Below are 7689 nucleotides of genomic sequence, written 5' to 3' on the forward strand. Positions count from 1 at the left end.
CTCTTCAGAGCCCTGACGTAAGCTTTTTTGGAAAATATGTCTATGACCGTTAATAAATAATTATATCCGTCATTATGCTCCGACAGGGCTTGCATATCGCACAGGTCCGCTTGAAATTGGTTTAAAGGGCGGGGGGGCGAAAACCCTGTTTCTTGGAAAATGTATCCTGGCCGGTTTGTGTAGAGTGTAAGCGTCCTGTCCCTGTAGAAATGTTTTAACATTTTCTCGAGGAACCGTCTTTCCCATTTCTTCTTGCACCCCCTTATGGAGCCGCTCTACACCACCGAGGCTACCGGGATGCGCGGGATCATAGTACACTTTTTCCATGAAGCGTGTCTCAGACATGTTGAAAACAGAATGAGAAGGGATGCTCGTTTGAGAGGTATTTATTTTTTTATTAGCTGTTAAGAAATCTTTAGCATACACATTTTGTGAGTAACATGAGTAAATACATTTTGTGAGTAACATGAGCAAATACATTTGTAACATTAGTAATGTGAAAGTACAGATAGTCCTGAAAATGGTGTTTTCAGATATAAGTGTTTTCAGTCCAGTACTGAGTCACCGTGTCCAGATGTTCCTGTTTAATCTCGCTGTCGTTGTTGGCGATACTCTCGTACATTTGTTGGATGGGAGTGTAGATTAATTCGCTGGATTTCAGCTCGAACAAAAGGGTCTCTGCGGCGATCTTGACTTTCACGTAGTCAGCGTTGACACCGCACGCTTTCAGGAAATTTTGAATAGCAGGAATGAACTTGGGTGTGTAGAGTCTTTTCATCAACATGTAAAAGTTGTTGCGGTAGAAACCCGGTTCGATCACATCCAAACACTGGTGTTGGCGCTGGCTGGGGTGGTCGATCCGACATCCGTTGCAAACCTCACCCTTGTACAGGTCCAGGACGACGCTAAGTAGATGAAGAACGCCTTTTTTTACCAGACCAAAGAATTCAGATGCCCAGCCGTCAAGCTGGTCAGCACCGTTACATACAGCCCCGGGGAGATCCGATGCGTCATCGGGCAAAGGCAGATCAGGGGTTGTTGAGCGTGAAAGACTCTCCACACCGCTCACAGAGATTGGAGAACCTGGACGTGAAGAAGCCGGAGACGGCGCAGGATCTCTGCCTTGGAGAAGAGACTCGGACAGCTCTGGAAGTGATGCTGAGTCTCTGACGGGTGGTGTCAGTGAGGGTGAGTGAGGACTGGACACCCCAGGATCCGATGCCGAGCGTCCGAGGGGTGGGGTTGGTGGAGGGCTTAGCCAAGGAGTGAGAGACTCCTTAGAATCCGTGGGATCCAAGCGTTGGATGAGTGAGTCAAAGTCCAGCCTGCGAGGCCGAAGCCGACGTTGAGGGCGTTCCGCTTGTGTCTCATCCTCATCCCACAGATAGGAATTGCTCGGAGTGTCAGATCCGCTCTTGACGCTTCTGTTGGTAGACATGCTCTCCTTAGTGTTTCACTCCGGTAGTGGGTAACGTATGGTTCAGACCAACGTCTTTTATACATTTGAGATATGGGTGTGGGCTTACACGAGGGAGGACTCTTTTTTTCGTCACCACAGTGTTGTTCCAAAGACGACAATGGTGAAAAATTTTTGTGATTTTATCATCCATTTCATGCATCTTTTCGATCCATGCTGCAAGAGGTAGAGTCAACACGTTGCTGAAAACCCCACAGTCTGAGCTAAAAAGATCCAAGACAAAATACTGTCTCGGTTTCCCTGACATCTCTTCCATCTGCATCTTGTAGCTAGCACGATAGAACCATCTTCCCGTACCCGAGGTTTTCGTCAACCAAATGCTCACAAATGTTTGTTCTGTGGAAGGTTTCTGTTCTGTGTTGTTTCTTTCTTCACAGCCTTCTTCAGTCACACACACCATTCTCGGTTTGATCAGTTTCAACACACCCCAGTCATTGGAAGACATCGTAGCCGACAACATAGGCCCCTCACTGGAAGATTCTTCCCGCTGATAGAGAATCAGCTCCCCCGTCTTGTAACGGAACACATACCCAAAACTCCCTGTTTGACTATAAGGCTCCAAAGACCATTCTTGCTGCAAAGGCTCAGAAGGTGACGCCTGAGAACGCTGTACAAACACCGTGGATTTTTCAACTACTTTTCCACACAATTCTCTTATAACGGTCACAGCCGTCTCACCAATCACGGATGTAGAACTACTCATGTTGTCCACAGATGGCTATGCCAGGACTATGGCAAAACTGTTTTGTAACTGTTTGTAACTGCTGCCCTTCCTTTTTAAAAAAAGGCGGGAAAGGGAGAAAGGCCGGAAAGGCGGGGAAGGGAGGTGGGGGGGGGGGGGGGGGGGCGGGGGGGGCGGGGGGGGGGGAACAGGTGTGGGCGGGTTCAGGGAAAGGTCAACCTGTCACTTTGACAAGAAGTACCCCATTTCTCTCTCTTAAATGAAAATGAACATTATCACACAGGCTCTTAAAATTAAAACTCATTTATTGCAGGAAGTAAAAACATACAATATTTACAAATACTGTATTTAATAATGGAAAAAATAGAAACTCTTAAGGACTTCACACATCAGGTCCTGCAAGTTAGTTACAAACACTGTTAAACAATTTACTATTTTACACACAATATTAGTCGACCAGTTTCACATGAATTTGTTAGATTCTTCAAGGAAGAACTTCAGTTAAATTAAGTTAAATTTAAGAGTTAAATTTCAACAACACCAAGGATGTAACTGAAACCAGTCTTTCAGAAACAGAAATAAAGTCATCAAACATTCAACAATATAAGATTTTTACAATGTCAAAATAAGTAACCAGTGTTTTACATAAAATAAATAAAGATGATGCAAACAAAATAAAGGAGAGATGAATGAGTAAATAACACAAAAATACATAAAAACCAGACATAAAGTGACAGCATTATGAGGTGTTTAAAGGCAGTTTTGCAAGATGAGTGTTAAGCTCTGATTTAAGAAGTTCAAGATCATTAATACTGAATTTAGGGTCAAAGTGCTAAAGTTTTCCATAGTTTGGCTTCTTGGCTTCTTAAAAAAGATGACAGTCAGTGAAGGTTAGACCCGTGTCAGCAGCATAAGTCCCAAAGCTCTGCTACTGGATAACAACACAGTCCAAATATTACAGCACATGTGACTTTGGATCCTCTGTTCAGGTCTACACGTTTCTATAGACGTGCACTTTCAGCATGAAGAGTAAAACATCCTGGATCATTGATGTCGTCTCTGCTCAAGTCCTCCGTGGATAAAATCCATCTTCCCCCAGTGATTCATCAATGGGCTCATGAGAAAAGTTTCCTCCACCACTTTTTCTGCCTTGTGCCTATGAAGAAATAAAATGAAGGAACAATTAATAGATGCTGACAGGTGTATTTCACAAGAAACATCATTAACATTCTATTAATGCAGGGCCACAATAGTAAAATATCAGCTCACAGACTGACTTGAAAGTTACAATCAAAGAAGTGAGACTTACACAAAACAGCCATTACGGAGATTAAACAACAAACAAAGATGATGCCGATAATAATCCAAAACGTCATCGGGACACCTGCATAAAGGATGTGTTGTCCATCAAGTGTGTTTCCATCTGCTCATAAAAGAGTATAAACAACAAAAATATGATTATTGTAATCACCAAACTGGCCATACTTTACTCTATGCAGCATGTCGTCATATGTGTTATTGTAATAAACGTATTTTTAATATTTTGAAAGCTGTGCTCCGAATAACAGAAAGTGTAACTGACTCTATTTAGAGTATTTCAACTGTTACATTTATTAACTGTCTGGACCAACGTGACATGCCGACAGTTGTCTGAGGCCTGGACACAGACTGAAGCTCAACGTTGCGCACTGATAATTCTGTGCCAAGACGATAGAAAGGTGGGTGCTGAGCTGCTGCAGCGCCCCCTGCTGGCAGAGGGTGATTCTGTGCATTCCACTGCCTGCACCAAATTGTAACTCTGTAGTAGCTCGTTTATTGTTGGAAACATGTGAAGCACGTTAAATTAATTAATTAAATGGGCCAAAAAAAAAAAACTTGTGGAGAGACAAAAAAATAAGTCTCAAATAAGTTTTAACAGCATCGAAACAGACGTTTCTGACAGAGTTAATGACCAACACTGCTGTAATCTCAGCCAGAAAAGATCCAAAGGTCTGCTTTCAGACAGTGGAAGACCAGAGAATCACCAGGAACGTTTCAGAGCTTCTTCATGAGGGACTTTTACCAGAGTACCCAACACACCAGAACCCCCCCAGCAACAATAAGATCCCACTGGCCTGTGTGCAGCCTGGATCACGACTCAATAACAATCATGCAGCAGCATGTAAATGTAAAGTTCTCACCCCACATGACAGTGATGTTTCTGTCTTCTGTTTGGACAACACAGCCATAGATGTTGGTGTGGATCAGGGGGACCTCAGCTGTCAGGATGAGGATCACTGATCCATCCCCAGAAGGCAACGGGCCAGTTACAGTGATCCAGTTTGCCTTGGTGGCCCCGTCTTCAGTCAGAGACACTGAACGCACTGATTTGTCAGTACTGGTGACGTGGCACTTCAGCAATGCCTTGGTTCTGTCAACAGGGTTGGCAAACACACGGAGATCTGCAGGAGGATAGAAAAGGTGATGATCAGGGTGGGACCAGCCAGGGGAAGAAAAGATACTTTTGTATGTGTTCAGGTTAATTCCTGAATTATGTCCAATTTAATGAAGTGATTCAAAGCTGTGATTTTATTATATTTTGCGTTATATTTTGGACCAGAGAGTGTGTTCACCTGTTCTTTTTTCCACTTAATTTGATATGATGGATCATTTTTGGACATTCTTCATTGATGAAGTGTCCAAACAAATGGTTCCGAGCCTCATAGCCGTTCCACGAATCTTTAATCATTTCTGCAGAAGGAGACAGGGCTTTCCATTTCTGAGCTCCAGCATCAAACTGAATGAAACCCTCTCCATTCACTGCCCAGTTGTCAAAAGCAGATTCAAGCCTCTCGTCTGACGTGATGCAGCCACGCCGCCGCTGAACATCTACAAGGATTGTTTTTTCTCTTTAGTTAAAGGTTTTAATTCCTCTTAGATGTGTTACAAAGCAAATGTGCTACAAACTTACTCTGTGTGTGATTGGTGAATTTAGAAATCGCTTTGAGAGCATCAAAAACATCATAACATGCTGGTCTGCAGGTCCCAGGTAAGTTGTGGGATTCCAGGACGGGTTTGAAGTGTTCTTGTTGTGTCCCACTGTCACAGTGAGAGATCACAACTCCATCAAACTCTGTAACTTGTTCAAAATGGAGCCCAGATCCAGGCTGAACACGTCCTGTAGACAAGAACTCAAGAGAATGGGAACCTGAAACACACAAACAAATGGAGTCAAAACTCTGGACCCTCACAGTAGGATCAGCGGTTCTGACAAAAATAATCATGTTATAAATTGATCCCAATCTCAGGTCTTGTCAAATTAATATTGAAAGATGTAGACAGTTTAATATCATGGTTAATTATTTTAAACCTTAAGCCGTGAGTCGTATCTGCTCAAATTGGTGGACGGTATCAAAAAAAGCTAAAATATCTCTTTGATCATCATCATTGATCCTCTCTGAGCCAGACCACCACATGTCAGGATAAAAACCCACATCTCATCTCCTCTCATCCTGGTCACCAGAACTCCTCAGGGCTGCTTCCTCGTTCCCCTACTATAATCCCTCTTCACAAACACTCAACTGGACAAAACACCACTAAAAACAAACAACCAGAATGAAAAACAGCCTCTTTCCACAAGCTGTGAAGGAAACATGGAGCAGCAGGATGAGAAACAGGTCAAAAGACCCAACAATAACCCAAAATATCATAATAGATTCCTCATAAACTGAATATAAACAAGGTTTACTACAGCACCTGAACAGGCACCAATAAGAAAAGAGGTTTAATCTTCACTCTCTTCGTACTCTGTGTGCAGGCATCAAAATCAAAGCAAATCCTCAGATAGTCAACAACTAAAAAATACATCTGTGTTTGGACAGTTACCTGCAACTTTCATGCATATGCTTTTGATATTAAAATATTAAATAAATATTAAAACACACACACACACACACGCACACACACGCACACAGCAGAGGTACTTTAGCAAAGGTTTTATCAACCGGAAGTCTCAGTGTGCAGTACTGCTGCGCCTTCTGTATGAGTCACTGCTCAGTCGGAACGCCACGCGCAATCAGCGAGAACCAGACAACTCGCAAAACTCAGTCATTTCGGTTCGGTTGGCACTATTTTTGTTTAGAATAGTGTCACTGCCCAAATATATTCAAGCATTTCACCAGCTTCCTGGTGCATTATTCGCTATTGATGTTTTTATTGCAGAGCTAAACAAAAACAAAGGGCGTTTTTGAATGTTCTTTAAAGTCGATGGCAGTATCACCGACCAGTTCAGGTGTTCAATCAATCACGTCATTTTGAATATTATATATTCATGCAGGAGTTTGGGGAGAGTTGTTTTATTCAGAATCATTGTGTGTTCTTTGATTAGCATGTTGGTGAGGCACTGACTGCTCAAGAGTCAGATTTACGATTGTAAGACCTAAAAAAAAGCATCTTATTTCACCTTTTTTCTAACAGCACACAACTACTGATAATGCTTCATATCCCATCAGCATTCCTCTTTCAGTTACACTCACAAACCAACACAAACATATACACAGGAGCATATTTGTCCTGTAAAGAACTTTCTTATATAGCTATGGATAGAGCACCCATCTTGTCTTTAAAGTGCAGAGATGTGTGCAGCACAAATTTAATTTTGACCAATAGTAACTCAAATTCGGCAATTTTTACTCAATGAAATGGCAGAAATGTGTAGTCATACTCCAAATGCATTTTTAACACATATACGTAGAAAATATTAATATTTATTGATGTAAACTTTTTTTTTCCGCCTCACCTGCCTCCCCTGACCGCACGTCACTGCCCGCCCGGCGACTCTCTTCAGAACATGTGTGTAAAGAAAGTTTCCTCAACTTACCGCATTCTGCTGCTGGGAGCAGGATCCAAAACAGAAGACAAATGTTCATCTTCCTAAATGAAGGTCGCTAAACACTTGCTGTCCTAAGATGAAACAGTCTGGAAGAACCGTGACGAGGGTTCATTGTGATAAAGACCGATTCTCTTAAAGGCGGGTCCAAAGCGCGACAACCACAACTCAATGTACGGTACACCGGGAGGGTGGGTATTTGGAGCATCACCCGATAGTTTTGGACCAATAAGAGAGAAAGATACCGCCTTGTTCAGTACCAGGAAATACCCGAGGTCGTTTCTTCGAGCATTTTAAAAGCGCGTCTCAAACTAAACGAATGTCGCGGGGCTTTAAATGGGCGTGACAGTCGCAGTTCAATAAGAGCTGGACCTCGTGTGCCACGGGGGGAAGTGTTCTGTCTGCCTCCCTCTCTGTTGTCTCCTCCCTTCTGCAGGCAAACTGATCAAGTGCATTTTCCACACTGGTAACAAATTTCAACGTCTGCACAAAGGCTACAAGAGAAGTTCCAATGGAGTTAAAGTAACTTAGAATCAAGCGTTAGACTGTTGTTCAAAGAACATAAACGGTGAAAATGTGCTAATTTGCACACATAGAAACAGATCATAGAGAAATAGATCCACAAAGTCTTTATTTTCACTTCATAACCTCCCTTTTCATTTA

At 42.6% G+C, this 7689-nt stretch overlaps 1 long non-coding RNA gene across 1 annotated transcript; it reads right to left on the bottom strand.

Annotated features, from left to right (window-relative positions):
• Positions 1-3107: 3107 nt before the first annotated feature.
• LOC115248461 (uncharacterized) lies at positions 3108-4400 on the bottom strand. Its single transcript, XR_003887339.1, has 3 exons — positions 4340-4400; positions 3469-3582; positions 3108-3315 (listed from the first exon to the last, which is right to left on the bottom strand). It is a non-coding gene; the product is annotated as an uncharacterized lncRNA (long non-coding RNA).
• Positions 4401-7689: the final 3289 nt, after the last annotated feature.

This window comes from Takifugu rubripes, unplaced genomic scaffold, assembly GCF_901000725.2.
Source record: "Takifugu rubripes unplaced genomic scaffold, fTakRub1.2, whole genome shotgun sequence".
In the NCBI taxonomy this organism is placed as follows: Eukaryota; Metazoa; Chordata; class Actinopteri; order Tetraodontiformes; family Tetraodontidae; genus Takifugu; species Takifugu rubripes.